Source organism: Haemaphysalis longicornis, unplaced genomic scaffold (genome assembly GCF_048455015.1).
Source record: "Haemaphysalis longicornis isolate Haplotype H1 unplaced genomic scaffold, Haemaphysalis longicornis Haplotype H1 scaffold_74, whole genome shotgun sequence".
Lineage (NCBI taxonomy): Eukaryota > Metazoa > Arthropoda > Arachnida > Ixodida > Ixodidae > Haemaphysalis > Haemaphysalis longicornis.
The window spans coordinates 1,436,640-1,454,724 of record NW_027526431.1 but is presented as its reverse complement, the minus strand read 5'-3'; the positions used below and the strand labels follow the sequence as shown (position 1 = coordinate 1,454,724).

Genomic DNA, 18,085 nt, shown 5'->3' with positions numbered 1-18,085 from the left:
TTTGGCATCTCCATATACTGTGCAAACCTAGTAACGTTAATAAATCTAGGACAACGCTTTCAGCACCATGTTCAACGGCCAAATACCGAATACATTGGGCATCGATTGACCGATGTTTTTCAATTGTAAGTTGCAGCACATCCCAGAAGGAGACCCCTTCCCAAGAGTTAATGAAAACCAGTTCAGTGGTTTCCGGTTTGCTGCACAGCCAACACTGTTCACCCCACGGAATAGAAAGGCCCTTTACCTGAATCGATAATATCACAAGGAGTGTTGCGTTGTTTGTTTGAAAGAAAAAAGTTTTACATCCCGGTGCAACTAGAATTTTTTAACCCGTTTTAATCCATCTGGACCTGTGGCAGAAGAGTGAGCAATTCTTTACATAGGAACAGGCAAAAAGTATCGTAGATATTGTTATACAGACTGTTCGTAGTGATTACGCTGAAATGCTCTAAAGAAAACCGTGCGCATAGGTAACAACAACAACAACTTTTAGATAGCCACAAATACCTCCTGGCCGACACAATGTCGCAACAAACAACTAAGGCAATACCATCTCTAATCTACATTGGCAAACGGTGCACAAAAAAGGGCCTTTTACATCCTGCCAAAACAAAAAGTGGTTTGCCAACTGTCATAAAAAAAATGCGTTAAACCTAACCCCCCCCCCCCGCCTACCCCCCCGTAAACGTAGAAAGAGATTTGAACGACTCATCTTCTCCCAGGAAGAACTACAAACAAAAAACTGCGAAAACGCGATGGAACTTCTGGGTGTTTGCCCGTGAACAGTGAAGTTCTGGTAATACATTCCACAGTTCTTTCATCATAAATAGGTTGCAAACAGTTGTGGGAGCGAAGATGAATAAATTCGCGCCCTTCCACTTCTCTACCTTTTCACGAAGCCATACACTCTAATCCTTGTAACCCATAATGTAACTTCTAAACGGAAGTAACCTATAAAATAAAGGTTACAATGGGTCCATTTTGATGTTTTCTTTATCCCAGTCAATTTTAAGGGTTACAAGCGTGAAGTTAAAAGGGGTTTATAGGTTACACTAATGATTTATAGGTTACATCAACAAAATCCGAAATGTAACCTTTACGTTGTAACCTATAAAATGCCCTGTAACCTATAAGAGATGCTCGTCGCGCCTTCTCTCCAGGCGGCCGTTGATTTCTCCGTTGCATGACGGGATATGGAGAAATGGCGGCGCCCGCAGGTCCGGTGGCCGCGTTTTCGCGCCACTCGAGCCTTTTTACCGCTGTGATACCCCTACGATGAAGCGAGGATTGCTGTTACAAGACTTATTTGTCGGCGTGAGTCGCGGAGGCTGCGGCGAGCTCATTTGTGACTGGCAGCGCTACACGGCCCGTTTTTCTACGACCAGCATCAAGTTCGCATGTTGGACCAATGCCCCGGCGCCAGTGAAAGCGAACTCGGTGAGTATATTCCCGTAACGGTTTCCGTGTTTTCATTGTATGTATCTTTTCGCTGGGGGCTTTTCAATTTGAAATTACAGCATTCGAGAGGGATTTTATTTACCCGACTGGTTGCTTTGCTGGACGTTTTCTGTTGCCCGCGGCGGCAATTGAATGAAATCGCGGGCTTGCGTTCGTCGCGTCAGACTGGAGCGGACGATTGGGAAAGCCCGTACATTATAACAGATAACGGCGCTCGTGACCTGCTTTCTGCTCTGCGCGCCTTCGTCATGTGTTGAGCGTTTTGTTTACGCTGTTGGCTGCATCGGGCGCACTTGACGAGTTATTGGCCCATGTAATTGTCAGGTAGCTCTGCATGAATATTTGAATTTTTTCCCATTAAAGTCTTATATTATCGCGCTATTCTCTGGGTATTATCATTTTGTTTCAGCCGTCGGGAAATATTCATTTTTCGCGCTGCATATATTCGGAATGGTGTCTAGTTTATTTGTCTTGTAGTAATATATCCGGATAAACACAAGGTGTGTGCTGCAGAAAAGTAGCCCACTAAATGTTGCCAGAAATTTCTAGACTCACTTTAGTCCAGCACAAGCCTCTTTTTTTTTGTGAAAGTTTGCCCTACCGCACAATAAAAAGTTTTCGTATGTACAACACTCTTCATTTTTGTCATTCTTTTCCTTGAGTGGGTAAATTTGGTGTTAGTCATTTTGAGGTAGCGGGGCATTTTCACCATGTTAAGTGGGTTTATTATTCTTATTCGCACGAATCAGTCGTTTATTTATTCGCGTGGTATTGCCGGGCAAATGGTTGTCTCGCGTGATACTAGTGTAGTGCAGTAAAGCGACTTTACAGAATGGTGGCATGTATGAGCCAGCATGCAGGCTGCTTGATTGTTGTTGTTTTTTGATGATACAGAAATTGTGACGAATTAAACAGAGACAAGTGCAGGTGTAAAAACGGGTGCTGCACCCTCATCGGCTCGTGGCTGTTCGAAAAGTGTGGTTGCATCTGGCTACCTATGCTATAACTTACGAGCACTACTGTTTTCCTTGCAGGCAGTGTTCTTTGAGCTGACAACCAAGACTCCCCTGCGTATGACACAAGAAGTCTGATTTCCGTGGAAACAACGGTATGAAAATGCAATAACTAAAACACATTCATTCAAATATTCTTTGTAAAGATGGCACCCAGGCCTGCACAGAAAAAAGTATGAATCACTTGTAAAATTGCGAGGCCTTACCTCAAGTGTTTGATGCTATATTTCGTATCTTATTTTGCCTCATGTTTAGTGACTCTTTCTATCAGTTCGTTACTACATGAACGTTATGAATTCACATAACGATTTCCTCAGCATGGAGCTTTGTAGTTTTTCAGCAACTCCACATATTCTATAAGATGCGTGGTTTCGCTGAGCCAACAAGAAGAACTCTTTTTCGAAAAGAGCTCTTTAAGAAAGCTTCAGTTGTTAGTGAGGGCTTGTGCTGTGTTCTTTTCTTCGTCTTGTCAAGTTTGAGGTGTTCTTTCATTATGAATGTATACCAACTGCCCAGCTCTAAAGCCTATTACATTATAACCCAAATAACCCTTTGAGTCATTACAGGTACAGACCTCCCGGGAATGCCACTTGAAGATCGGTGCAAGTTCTAGATGTATCCTCTCCCACAACACATTTGGACGAAGAAAAAATGTAAGTTGCCGATTCTTTTTTACGAATAGCCGAGTAAGAAACCACCGGTAGCAAACACTTTACTGAAATGAAAAACGTTTCGGCTTCCACGTGGGATCCTCGTTCAAAATGAAACTGCCAGTACAAGGGGGGGGGGGGGGGGTGGAGGGAGATGTTTAAGTACAGCCAAAAATGTGACGCAGACGGCGTCACCATCGTGAAAGGACGTTTCCTGGGTTTAGTGCGACGTTCGCCCTGTTGCGTGTACTAGTGATTCCACATGAATTCGCGGAAATGTTTTTGCTTTCTCGTTTGCTAATGTATGTCAGTTCATCTCGTAGCCCAAAGTTTCTGCCTGTTCTGGGTGAGCATGCAGAAACATTTCGCGAGATAAACAGGAACACGGTGCGATTAAAATTCGCGAAGGTTGGCCGGTATGACTATACTGGCTTCGCGTTGTTCTGAACAATGCGGCCAAATTACTCTGTGTAAGGAGAACTGAAATGATGTGAAATTATTTGAAAGGCCGTAAATCACTCCTTCTCTGGTGTGGCCTTTCATTTCATTCTCTGGTCTACGTGTTCATTTTCGTGCAATATATTTTTTGTACTTCATATGCCTGTGGTTTGGTGTGAGGGGTTTATGGTTGCACTGGATTTTGTTCTTTTTCTGAAATTTTCTGTAGATGGCTCTTCAAGGTGGGGAAATCCAAATGACGGCCCCTCACATATATACCTCCATCTGCGGCAGCAGGGAACAAGTTATTCAGATGACCTCGGGAAATCTTCAGCGTGCCCTGATTTTGTGCCTGCTTGTGTACTACGTAAATTGCGAAGCTTATCTCTGAATTTTTCCAAGCGCCTTTTTTCATGCAGGAAACTATAGATCCCATTTAAAGTTTGTCCAAAAGACAGATTGCAATCGGCCTAGAAACTTGTTAGTGTTGCATAAAAAACGATAACTTGGCGTGGGAATCACAACTCAGGTGGAACTGTAAAGAGGAACCTAAGAGGGAAGTGTAAAGATGGATTCGTAAAGACAAGTGAATTCCAAGTGTAATATTAGACTCTGAGTGAAACAGAGAATGTTAAACACTGCTTTGTATGAAACAGTGAATTTGTAATAAATGTTCTTTCTACTTTCCCACATTCTGCGTTTTTTCTGTGGGGAACCATGACAATAATGCTGTACTGGGAAAGTGGACCTCTGAGAACAACCTTATAAATGTAGCTCAAACTCGAATTCGTCTGAAATGGTTCAATTGCAGTACAAAACAATTCGAAATACTTTGCATACGTCCGTGCAAATATTGAGGTAAAGAATCTGTATATTTGGCCATGTTTGTGAAGCTGTTCACGCAACATTTATTAAACAGGTTTAATAAGGATATATGAATAAACCGAGTTTTACCTGTAAGTCTAAAGCAATATAGGAAACACCAGTTCGCCCAGGAATCCGCACTCGTCTAATACTCATTAAGGAACGATAATTACATTGGGGTGGTTCGCAGCTTTGCTTTTCAATAAATAGCCCACAGATGTTTCATAATAATAAATGTGAATGTTCAAAACTACTGATGCCAAACTTCTGGAAATGAGCTCCTGTTAAATGCGCAAATATGTGTGCATGTACTGCAATTCTCTTTTGATAATCATGGCCTAAGTTGTCAGACAAGAATTTTTGGCTTAAGGCTATGTTATCATAACTTTGGCGTCCTTTTGAAGTATGCTATCAAGTGCATGTTTCCACTAAAGCTTGGTTTCACTAAAGCCTAATGTTGTTTAACTAAAACTAAAATTCATGCCCACAATTTACCAAAAGACCTATCATGCATGTTTGATACTGGTTTCTTAAACGGCACAAGGCTGATGCAAACATCAAATTTAGTTATGCCAGTTTATAAGACTTAAGCGTTGCCAAAACTCACAAAGATTTTGGGGTGACAACCTGGGTAACGATTATCGAACAGGTAATGCAATGCATATATATTGAGAACATTTTCAAGCTTTTTAGCACCGCAATTTTCGGAATTATAAAAGTAACTTCTCTTTTAGCCCCAGCCGTGTGGCCGGCAGTTTATTCAAGGGACGAATAAAAAACACCCGACGCAAAAGTTTAGACTGCGCAATGGACAGCATGGTCGCACATATCGTCTTCCACTAACGCGATATTTGTTTACCACGCGGGAAAGGGGCCTTCGGGGCGTCCCCAGAGCTGCGCCGGCGAAAGCGCGCCTGGCGCGCAACATGACACCTTCCAGGTGTGTGGCCTTGGACGGCGGTAGATGTAACTTATATATAGGTATACATGCTGAAAGCGGCAAAGTAACCGATAACTGAGTAACCCTTACGTGTATACGTATATAAGGGTTACGAAGATATAGGTTACATTTGTACCTTATAAATTATAGGTTACAAAAATTCGAAAATGTATACCTCTACTAAGGGTTACCCAGCTTAGAGTGTACGGCTCTTCTCCACCTGTAAGGGTCAATGTCGCAATAATACCCTAAAGGAACACCAGCGTACTTCAACGGCGGCGTCCCCCACCTGACATTTCGGAATACCATCAGTGCTGTACTCCACTCTCCGTGCAAGATGTCCAGCCTTCTTGCGGATGTGCTGTCAACTTGTCTCAGTTGACAGCACATCCGCTAACATAACAAAACCATTTAACGGTAGTAATGACCGTAGCAATGCCTTGTTGATCTACGCATAAAATAGCAATATCGTCTGCGTATGCTAAACTTGTTTGAGCTGCATAAAGTTGAATTCCCTTGACAGTATCGTTTCTAGCGGCGATGCCCCTTAGGGGCTGCTCCTGTTGGCTGCTCTCACCGCCGTCGTCTTACTAGTCGTTTCATGTAGCGATGGTGCTAAAACACCGGGAAACTTTTTCGCGCCTCACGATAAAATGTAAAGCGCACTAAAAAACCCCTGGACACTTGTTTACGCCTCGCGCTACAGAGCTTCGTGTTTCAAAGACAAGAGAGTTTTACAGCAAAGCTGTATACCTCTTTGCCAAACGGTTTCATCTCCGTTGGCAAAAACGGAAAGGCGCCAGGAATACACTTACAATCTGCATGCTTCGCCCCTCCAGATTTTACGTTAGTGGAGGTGGACCGGGATCTTTTTATTATGCTAAATATAGTGAATCGTATATGTGCGAAACAGGAGAGATGAAAGATGGTGCCTTGGTTTCACGGACCTCTGCACTGCTATACGTCTTCTAACCACATTGATGACAATGAGTCTACTCGTACAGTTACTATACGCGGTGCGCACACACTACAGAATGACGGACACACCATGTTACTATGTTTCAAGACCGCCACAAGACCATCGGGAAGCACGCGGTAAAACGGCTTTGCTCGCTCTATCTGTAGCATTGCGTCGCCTGTATGGCTCGCGTCTCCTAATCTCATACACACTCCGTGCCTTGTGTACGTTCGTAAAAATCGACCTGCCTTTAGTAACACATGTTTGTGTTTGATGCGGTCCCACTAAGATGTTAATTATGTACTGGAGAGCTCCACTACGGCGCGCCTCTGCGCGTGCGTTGCGTGGGCACGATAAACCCTACAATGAATCAAATCAAAGATGGTAATTACAGCCCGCAACTTTGCAGACAATATTTTCATTAGTATTTTATAATCAACGTTTTTTTAAGGTTATGAAGCGGTACAAAGTGACTTGGCGGAGTTTTATAATATCTTCTGTTTTGGCCATAAAAATTTTGTGGGATGCCAGAAATTACGAAGGAAGCATTTCTAACACCTAGGTTTCTTCGAACACAGCAGTTACACCGGGAATATCTTGTCTTTCAAGGACTTCAAAAAAAAGCTCTCATGCCATCAGGGCGTGGTGACTTTCCCAGGTTTAAGTTTTAAATAGCTTTCTTAACTTTCTCGACAGTGATGGGGTATTCCAGGAATTTGTTTCATTTCCATTTTTTGCAGAAGTGACACGAATTCACTCTCAAATTTTGGCAGTTCATTAGGGCTTCCAGAAAACATGGTCCTATAGTGTTCAAAAAATGCACGTTTAATATCTACGTTTTCTCTTCTTATTTCGACAGTATATTCACTCACCATTATTTCGTTACGGCGAGCATATCTTTTTTCTGTACCAAGCACTCTCTTGGTGGGTCTTGCACCAGGCATCGTCGCATTTGGGGCGCGGAGTATAACATTTCGTTTATTAGCCTCGGTCCTGGCTTTGGACTTGGCCGCGGGTTCTAGCGCGTGCTAACGCCGTCTAGTTGGGGAGAAATGCGAAAGCCTGCGCACAAAACGATCCGTTCCTGCCAGTTATAAAAAACATTGAGTTGCAAGTTCGGGAATGAAGGTGAGGGGCAACAGCCGGAGATGAGACGAACAGAGAGAAACCGCCAGCTCGGCTGCTTTTGCAGCCTTGCACCACTTGTGGAAGCTGCGCGACTTTCTGAATTCCGCCACCTTTGCATTCAACTACCACAAAAATCCTTTAGCTAGAAACCCTTTTCTCTATTGTCCAGTAATCGACGGAGAACGCTCGCGAGATGGGATCGGCCGCAAGTACAGTTTAAACAGGGATGTGGTACGGGAAACGTGATGCAATTTTTACGGGGTAGTTCCTTTTTACTGACACGTTTTTTGCTTGGAATGCTGCAGCTTCGGAAGTACTATTCATCCCAGATATTTGAGACATTAAGCCAGGCAGGTCCAACCATGCAGAGAGGGCTTTTTAGAACACAAACCGCACTCTCTCCCCAGAAAAAAGATCTGGACACCCTGGTGTAGTAATGGCTGGCCAACTCAAGTCGAGGCACTCAGTATCCAGCAGCTGTGAAAGACCCGACCACGGCAGCGGTCAGGCCGCCTTGCAACTGGACCCTGGCAACGTTCAACGCACGAACCCTGTCTAGTGAGGGAAGCTCGGGTGTACCACTAGAGGAGCGTTCGGACATTAGCTGGGATGTCATTGGATTCAGCGAAGTTAGAAGAACAGGGGAGGGCTGCACGGAACGAAGCCCAGTCGAAAACCAAAACAAGAAATTCTCTCGCACAACAGCAATTTCTCTTGTACAACAGGATCATCTGTTGTAGAGCAGGGATCTCTGTTGGCATTACAGGATGGTCTGTTGTACGACAGGAATCGCTGTTGTATAAATAAAAAATGTGTATCGCACGACAGAGGTTTCTGTTGTACAAAACGACCGAACGTTCCATTCTCTTACAGGATAATCCTGTTGTAGAATCTGTTGTCTTTTTTGACTGGGTAGCGCAAATACTGCGTGCTATAGTCGTCCTCACGATAAGGAAGAACAAGGAGTGGGATTCTTAATTCGGAAGTTTATGGCAGACAACGTGGAAAAATTCTTGAGCATTAACAAAAGAGTCGCAGACATTGTGATCCAGTGAAGCAAGCGTTAGAGGTTAAAGATAATACAGGCCTATGAGCCAACAACTACGTTCAATGATGAAGCCGTGGACGCTTTTAACGATGACGTGGAATCAGAAAATGAAAAAGGGAACAAGACGGTTCATGATTGTGATGGGAGACATAACGCGCAGGCCTGTAATTAAGGAAGCGGTAAGCGCCAAACAAAATCGCAACAGTTGATAAGATGCAGTGGTGGTATTTGCGGAGAGAAATAACATGAAGTTAATGAACACATACTTGTACAAACGAAAGAATAGGAAATAGTAGCAATACTTAGCAACGTAATATTGCTACGTGGGACTGCAGAAAACCTAAAAAACCCCTTGAGGAACTACAAGCACAAACTGTGGATTTAGCACTCAAAACATGAATAAATATAAAGTGATGACGAATAAGCTTGTCAAAACCATACTCCCCAGCTAAGGAAACTAAGCGCTGGAAGGAGTAACATAATATAACTACCTCGTAGAGAGAGATAGTAAGCGCTGACTCCAACCACGAGAGAAAAATCCCCCGCAGAATAGGTGTGGGTGTGGGAGCACTCAGCAAGCTCTCCAAAATTATGAAAAGTAAGCTACCTGTATCATTCAACCGAAATATGTACAAGCAGTGCCTACTGCCAGTGATGACATACGAAGCTGAAATGGCTTAACAACTTCTCAACTTACATATCAACTGGAAATCAAACTTAGATGAGCTTAACGGGTGATGGAACGAATAATGTTAGCCATAACATTCAAGGACAGGAAACAGGCTACCCGGATCAGAGAACAAGCCCGAGTAGATGATATCATAGTTGGAGTAAAGAAGACGAAATGGTCTTGGGTTGTTCGGTAGCGTGATTGACCGCAAACCGGTGGACAACTAGGGTAATAGAATGGATACCAAGAGATGGTTTTAGTAGATGGGCAAGACCACTAACAAGAAAAATGGATGAAATACGGTCATTCGGTGGCCAACAATGGACTCAAGTGGTGCAGGACCAGAGCTCTTGATGTCCATGTTAGAGGTATTTGGTAGGTGGTTGGTCTAAGCTGGCTGTTGGTGGTGATGATGATATTTTTATTGTGATTTTAAGACGTTTAGTTGTCAGTCACTAATAACCTACTTAGGAATATCGTTTTTGTTGGCATTCTTGTCCAGGATATTGTTGATGAAGGTGCGGGAGAATTTATCTATAAAAATTATTTACATACGAGACCACTATTCTGATCGCAAAGAAAAAAGAATGCACATGCTACGACACATGTACTCGCATAGTAGCCCTCAGCAAAATGCATAAACTAAGAGCAGTGATGCACACCGATAAAAATATCAAGAAAAATAAATCGGGTATAAATTGCACACAATTGCAACAATGCCGTAATCGTAGGACGCATGCTCCTTTCCTAGACAAAAAATTCACACATGGTTGAGAAAATAACATTTTGCTAGAAATTTCCATATCGATCTGAACCTCTGGCAGGTTGTCGAGACGGCAGGTTTTTTTACTCCCAAATCAACAAATTTCTTGATGTAATTTGGAGTGAAATCTGCCCAGAAACATAAAGAAAAAAATCTTCCTTCCCAGCAAACCACTAACATCTCTGCGACGTCCCAAAAAGATCCGAACGTCTATGTCCCAGCAGTATCTCTATTAGACATCCGTACAACGGGCAATATTTTTATGAAAATGTTTTAATGTTGAAATAAAGTTGCTGGTACCCTAATGTCGGACGTTCTCTCAACTATACTAAAGACGTACTCTCGATGTTGCTGCTGCTTCATTTGTGGACAGTATTTAGACTTTATTTGCTGACGTTGTTCAGATGTTGCTGGTATATCCGTGTTTTACTTCGTACATGTCTATCGCAGTTACATTTAGTTTAGCTATATCTGCTATACTTTATTTTCAAAATCTCTGCAGGCGTACTGTTTTGAAGTTACCGAGGAGTTTTGTATGTGTTTTGTATGGGTTTTGTACCGAGGGGTTTTGTGCAACTTTTGTAGTCCACCAATATTTCTGTGACGGAAATATAAATGCGGAAGACAGAATAAATAAATTAGACTCAACATTAGCCTGAACAAAATTTGATGCTCATAGGAGTTTTTATTCAGTGAAACCACCATTTTTCTTGGTCGTTCTACCTTACAAATGAAAATACAAATGCTGACCTGACAAATCGCTGGCGACACTGTTCAGCCACATATGTTAACAAACAAATTTCCTCGGCTGGTACCGATGGTTAAAGGCTGGAGGAACAGGAGAGCTGGCAGGCTCTCCCCCGGTCACTTTCCTTACCGTACGCACATCTTACCCCGCAACGGCGGAAGAGGCGGCAATAGCCATGGTCTGCATCACCACGCTGCTACCACACATGATAATCACTTATTCGAAGAGGGCCATTCAAAACTTTATTCGTGGTAGCGTTTCAGCTACAGCACTTAAGATTCTCCAAAGTCACCATACTCAACCACTCACCATCGTCTGGACCCTGGCCCCTCTGTGGTGGGAAGCAACGAGGCGGCCCACAAACAAGCACGAGAACTAAACAGCCGTGCTGGGCTCGCCGCTGCTCTCTAACACAGTGTTCGGTCGGGACGCGATCGTTTGCGCTCGTATCAAGAAGCCACGGAGCATTATCGTCTCTCCCGCCGCCGTTTTCCAACTGCCCACACATCCCTCACCAACGCTCAGAAGTGCCTATGGCGACTCCTTCAGACCAACTCCCTCGCCTGTCGATCACTCCTCCACAAGACCTCCTCCTCTGAGTTCCCTGCACCCAGCTGTCCCCTCTGTGACTCCCTGGACGTACTAAGCCACGGCATGTGGCCTGTCCTCTTAGCCCATTCCACCCCATCTGCAGCGTCGAGCATTGGGAAGACGCGCTCGGCTGCTCGCAACCAGGGGGGAGCTACTTCTGGTTGACCAAGCCGCCACTGCCACCGCCAGCCTTCGGCCGGCACACACCACGCGTTCCTACTCAACTTGATTGGAAACAAAGTGATTTCTTTTTCTTTCTCTTTCCCTTCGTCGGAGACCCGGCTGTTGCACCTGACATGGATTTCCTAACTTGCTCCTGAAAGCTCTCTATGAGTGGCCGGCCAGAATCGTTTCGCTCGTTGGCCTAAATAAAATGCGTGGACCCAAGAACTTGGTACCCTAAAAGAGGCTGCCAGCGAATATTGTCGAGTGATTCGTTTTGGTCGTATTTGACAAATTTCGGCAGTGATAATGCTTGTTTCTTCCTCACCGATCTTGTAGACGAGGCCAATTATGCTAATACTGCATGTGGTGTAAAAAAAGCTACCTTATTTAGGCGAAGAAAAGCTGTCGCACTTCATCGTTCCCCCTGTGCAAGCTACGGTAGCCGCGAATGAAATTGAATGCGCCGCTAGATTTCTGGCATTGATAAACTTTGTTCGTTACGCACTGATCTTGCAGACAAGCCCATCATGCGAATACTACAAGCGATTTAGCCAGAGCTCCCATATTTAACTCACAAAAAGCTTTCTAAAAACCCCCGCATTCCTCGATGAAAGCCAAGCTAGCCACAGAAGAATGCACACTCTCGAACAGAAATAGCTTGTAATTTGCCTCAAGGCACCCGATTACCGCAGGTTAAAAAGAAAGTGATTATTTTTTGCGAGAGCAATGACCCCAAACCAGGAGATGGACAAAGAATCCGGAGGATGTCCCCTGCTTTCGAATGCTTTCTGGCGCTGCGTCGACGCTGCTATCTGGCGATCTTAGACATCGGCGTAGCTACCGCGTCAGGTCACGTCGCCGTGCATTTTGCCGACTCCGTCAACGCGAGGCGATGTCGACGGGCGACAGCGCGGAAAATACGCTACAAGTGGTTGCGGCCACGGAGCAAGATAAACAGGAGCGCCGACTTCGCTCTCTCCGGCGGGCTCTTAATGTCCATAACTCGCGGCGCGCAATGTAGATGGCGCAGCGAAAGGGACCTTAGCCGGCGGCGGCTGCGGCTGGCGTTCCCCGTGCGCCGGCGGGCGAGTTGGCGGAACGCAGTCCGTCGGCTCTGTCGTCTGCTTCGGCGACGGTAGTTTTGGGCACGGACTGCTTTGGGCCTGCTTTGGCGCCGCTTCGCGTTCATTGCGCGCCTCCTTCGCACAGTTGATTAACTTGTTCGACAGCACCTTCCGGGTAACCCGGACCCGAAGGAATTGAGTGGCCGTACGGCAAAGATACGTTAAGGATTGGTTTCCATGGCGGGAAAACAAAATATAGAGACCACATACAAACATATGGCTGCTATACAAACACTACCTTTTGCGCGGTGCTTGCCGAAAATGTGGCTCCGTTTTGTAAATTTGGGAATACCAATTTGGCTCTGTTTTAACAGGTTTTACAAAAGGCGAAAGGAGTAACTGGTTCTGATCACTGGCGATTATAAAAGTTCCCTCAGCTTTCTCGCAGTTCTGCAACTTGCGTCCAAAACAGAGTGCGCCTAGAACACGGGCCGGCACTTACACGCTCATCAGAAAAGAACAGAAATGCGATAACATCACCCGCGACTGCCCGCGACGTAGCAATCTGCTCAAGATAAAGTCCCTGACAGTGCGGTCTTTTCACAAGCCTTCATTTCGCGATAACTCGCCGAAAGAAAAGGTTTAACGAGCCGGTTGTTTTGCTGGTCAGCCGCTTAACGAAACAAAAAACGCCGGGAACTCTCGTAGGCCCAAAATTGCAGCCATACAAATCGCAGCATTTTATTTGGAGTCCATGGCGTTATCGACGAGATAACACGACCGTAGAGCGACAGTGAACATCGGGCGGTAAGTTGCGGTATGAGTTACAATGAAGGTTGCGTTTGATATTCTTGGGTGCCTTATCAAGATGACAGTGTTTTTGTACACTTATTACAACAGGGCAGCCGTCCAATTCAGTCATTGGCACAGAAATGTGTGTCTCATTGCCGTTTGCCGATGGAGACTCCGGGCGACCCTTGTAAGCATTGTTCGTGCGCAGAAGCGGCATAAATAATTAAGCACGCGGCCGGAGAGCGGGATAACAACAGAGGGTAACCTTTGCGCTGCATCGATTCGTCGTTAGCAGAATCATGCTAGACTATGTTGTGGCGTTGCATATTACTCTTGCTCATTCTTTGGTGCTTCTGAAGTCGTCGTCGTTCAGTTGCGTCTTACATGTGCTGGGTTAGTACAATAAATTTAGCGGGTCTTCATAATGTCAGAATAAACACCCCCTTATAGGGAACAAGCGATGGCCACGTATGCGGTGGCGTGCGATTATCTGCGCCGTCTATTCCGGCTACGCACGGGTGTTTAAATTCCGCGCGTGCACGCATGCCTCCTGCATAGTAGGACAGGCATAAGACAGACGTCGCTGCGCAAGAATAGATGCCTCTGGGGAGAGCGAATAAGGGAAGAGCCATGTACAGAGGCACAGCGACGAGAGGGCGAACGAAGAAGGAAGAGAGCAAAGGGAAAGCTGGGCGGCCGGCGGCGCGTGGACATTATCGGCCCGAGCAAAAGATTTTTTCTGGGCCACAGTCGGCGCTCCTCTTTATATCTTGCTCCGTGGTTGCGGCCTCAAAAGAACCCGTAACATTACGGCGCCCGCAACCGCACGCCAGCTATATTTCGACCGTAGACCCTGAAATTGACTTAAATGCCGCAATCTAGATTGTTCGTAAAATTACTGTTTTCTTTTAAAAAAATCACGCTCAAGCTTTTCTTGTATATAATTGGCAGCTAATATGTGTATTTACCAATAACTTGGGCATCTATTTCGCAACGCATTTTTATCAAGTTGGGGGTCTTTCAAGAACTAGTTTTTCCCTTGGACGAACATGAGACAGAAGAGTCGCTGCGCGGTGAGTCCGACCGTCCGACAGTTATTTATTTGTTTTATTATTTATTTATACTGTCAACCCTCACTTGAGGGTCATTACAGAGAGAGAAGCATAAGATATGGAAAGCAAATACAGACATTGACACTTTCAGCAACTTTGAACAATAACAAAATAACAAATAACTGCACAAATAACTGCCCTGCCGGACGTCATTTCACCTGTGCTTCGGTATCCAGTGGGAGTTTCAATCTACGCGGACGACACCGCCATCTGACGCACGGGCCAACATGACTAGGGAAGATGAAGGCATGCCTCCTAGAGGTGCTGGGGGTGGTCGCAGACTTACTGAGAAGTCGTGGCCTGCAGCTGTCTGAGGCCAAGACAGAGGCCATTATGTACCACCCACGTGGCTACCAGGCACGCAGGACAACACCGCCCCCCTCACCCTGAGCAGCCAGCTGCTCCCGCGGTGCCTCAGGGCCAAATACCACGGGGTACTGATTGACTACCGGCTTACCTGGATACAAACATTCAGGGCGCTCCAGGAGTGCACGGTGGGAGTCCAGCTGGGCGTGCGGAGGCTGTTGTCACGAGGCCAGGCCTGCTCTCCATCCGTGGCACTGCGAGTGTATCCCGGAATGGCGTCCTCGACCGTCCTGTATGCTTTGCCACTGGTGCACATGCAGCCACTGTGGTGGAAGGAGATGGAGCTAGACCAGCGTCGGGCGAAACGAATCTACCTGGGTCAACCGAGCATGTCTCCGGCGGCGTCGACGTACACAGAGGCCGGCACCTGGACCATCCAGATGCGGACCCTGCAAACGGGGCTACACCACATCCTCCGGCTCCATAGCCCATTAGGACGGAGCAGGCCTTTTACAGGGCTACCGCAGCCGTCCATACTCGCACATGGGCATGCTGGCGTCCATCTACGAGGGTCACATGGAGCTGCCGCAGCGTCTCCCACTTGAGACATTAATACCTGGCACCGGACGAGCACTTCGCATCAGAACCACGCTCGCGGGGTTTCGCAGCAAGCGGTCAACACAAACTCAGGCTACCCATCAGGAGGTTGCTGCTCTGCTGCAGGACGAGACGGTCGCCTCCTGCAGTTCTACAAAGAAGGCACCGGGCAATCGGCCATGGACAGAGCTGGAGCCGCCTGCACGGCAATAAAGCTTGACACCAGTCGGGTGTTCTGCCTGCCCTGCCCCGCCTTCTCCACCCATGCAGAGCTGGCCTGGCTGCACCTTGCTGCAGACTTGCTCGTGGAGAAGGCTAAACAGATTCAGGGGGCCGTCATCTTCACCGACTCTCGGTCCGCTCTCTTGCGACTGCACAAACTATACACGGTGATCAAAGCGAAGTCGAATTGATTTTTTTAATATTAGGCGTTTAGATTACGTGAAGACCACCTTTACAGTGAAGTTAGGCGCCCAAGGGGACACAGAGTGAGGTGGTAACTGTTCTTGTGAGTGGAATAATTCACTAAAAAGTAAGAGTTAACTTTTTAGTGGCTGCTGTATGCAGTCATGCTTGTACTAGAAAGTTAGATGCAATCGTGTTTCTACGCAGTCTCATTTGTAAGTTTTCTGCTAGCGCATCTGTACTCTGAGATGTCGAATTGCGAAGTATAATTGCCTTCATCGCTTTCTAGGGGGGAATGTGTGTTCCAGTTAAGTTTAAGACGTACAGCCTTTGTTCAAATGTCGTGCGCCATGTGAAAGGTTTCTAGCCCCCGCCGAACTAAAAGCGTAGGCCTAACGTTGAACAAAAACCAAAATATTTAATACAGCAAGACAAAAAGGCCTTTCCTTCGCCTTTCTGACAAATGTTTCAGCCTCACTCGAGAATTAACGTTGCACTTTTGTAGTTGTTGTGGCCTATGAACTTTTGGCTTGGCCTAAAAAGTTTCATAAAGGTTATACCTACTGTATGATAATTAGTGTAGTAATGCCACACAACCCGCCACGGTGGCTCAGTGGCTAAGGCGTTGCGCTGCTGAGCACGAGGTCGCGGGTTCGATTCCCGGCTGCGGCGGCCGCTTTTCTAATGGAGGCGGAAAGCAAAAACACCCGTGTGCACGAGATTCGGCGCACGTTAAAGATACCCAGGTGGTCAAAATTAATCCGGAGCCCTCCACTACGGCGCGCCTCATCGCCTGCGTTGCGTCGGCGCGTTAAACCCCGCAATCAAAAATCAGTAATGCCACAATCTGAATGTATAACATCACAAATTGAACCTGTAAGTTCACTTCAAGAAAATATAGAATGTTCAAGTTTTGCCTTAAAAGTGCATGAGAACACGTGACAACTTGAAACAAGCCAGAGGATAAAACTTATGCGGTTTTTGTATCGACGAGAGATATTTGTCTGACGCTTTGGTTCTTTAAAATGCTCCACCCTAACAAGTAGCCACTCTGTACCGAATTTGCTAGCTCGACACCATGCGATGAACTTCATCTATGTAGAAGCGGTGGTTAAATATATATCCTTGATATTCGTCCGTTTATATTAAATAGCCTGATTCCAAATCCCCCGTCCTTTATCCAGCTATAGTGGGGACAGTAGAATACGACTTTAGAAGAATGGTTGGGGTCATTCATCGAAGGACCTTCCTCGAGGAACGGAAGTGTCTCCCACCGAAGCGACATTCACACGGGCTCCGCTACAAGCTTCACTCCGGATTCGCGAAAAACCACTTTACGACTCCAAAGATTCAAGATGTTTCAGTAAGTTTTTATATTCTTCAGTTTCCTTCAAATGGCACTGCCCTGAAGCACGCATGCTTCTAAACTTGCCAACAGCCGGAATGGCTGGTACTTTTGAGGTCGATTACTCGGGAATGGCTCTTTCCTCACCAGCATATTTTCTACTCGATTTGAAGAGCTGGAAGCTTGGTGCTAGTCACAATATGACGGGATATAAGAGATACTTTAGTAATAGGCAGGGCTGGCATAAGCCACTCAGGAATATATTAAAAACTGCTGCATGTAGCGCCGTAGAATCCCCATAGTCCTAAAATCGATACAGGAGGTTTCACGCTCACTTTGCAAAATTTACGACACGTAAGAGTGCATTATCCAGGTGCTTCGTGTGTGGCGGAATGCTTGCTAGGAATCGCTCTTTCCTAGTAACGTTTGTAAGCGGTGATCGGCATGCAAACGCCTCCGATGTTTTCTAGAAAACACTCCTTTTGCAGTTGACGAGAGGCCAAGAAAAAGAGAGCCCATACAGTCATATCACGTAATGTTTGGTAGAGATATTTGGTGCAGCGAAGATCAGCGCCTTCGGGTGTTTGACTCTTAGAAGGCAAAGACAGGTCAGGACGGCTTGAACAGGAGAGTCATCCCGTCTGTGCTCTAGCAATGCAGTTGTTTGTTCTCTACCTCTCTTTCCACGCCGTCTTAACTGTTACAATGAAAGGGTTTGTTTCAAAGCGACGAGAACTGTTTCGCTTTTCGGAGTTACCCACATTAAAACTCGCTCTCCTACTCGCCTTCCTTCCTTCCTTCCTTCCTTCCTTCCTTCCTTCCTTCCTTCCTTCCTTCCTTCCTTCCTTCCTTCCTTCTTTCCTTCTTTCCTTCCTTCCTTCCTTTTTCCTGTTCGTTGTTTCTTCTTTCTTTCTTTCCTTTCTTTTTCCTTTTCCTTATTCTTCCCTTTATTCTTTCTTTTGTTTCTAGGGTGTTTCTTTTCCTTTCATTTTTTTTTATTTCCTTTCTTGTTCTTTCTGTCTTCCTG

At 45.7% G+C, this 18,085-nt stretch overlaps 1 long non-coding RNA gene across 1 annotated transcript; it reads left to right on the top strand.

Annotated features, from left to right (window-relative positions):
* Positions 1–1,194: 1,194 nt before the first annotated feature.
* LOC144148048 (uncharacterized) lies at positions 1,195–4,250 on the top strand. Its single transcript, XR_013317951.1, has 4 exons — positions 1,195–1,440; positions 2,496–2,569; positions 3,041–3,127; positions 3,792–4,250. It is a non-coding gene; the product is annotated as an uncharacterized LOC144148048 (long non-coding RNA).
* The last annotated feature ends 13,835 nt before the right edge of the window (positions 4,251–18,085 follow it).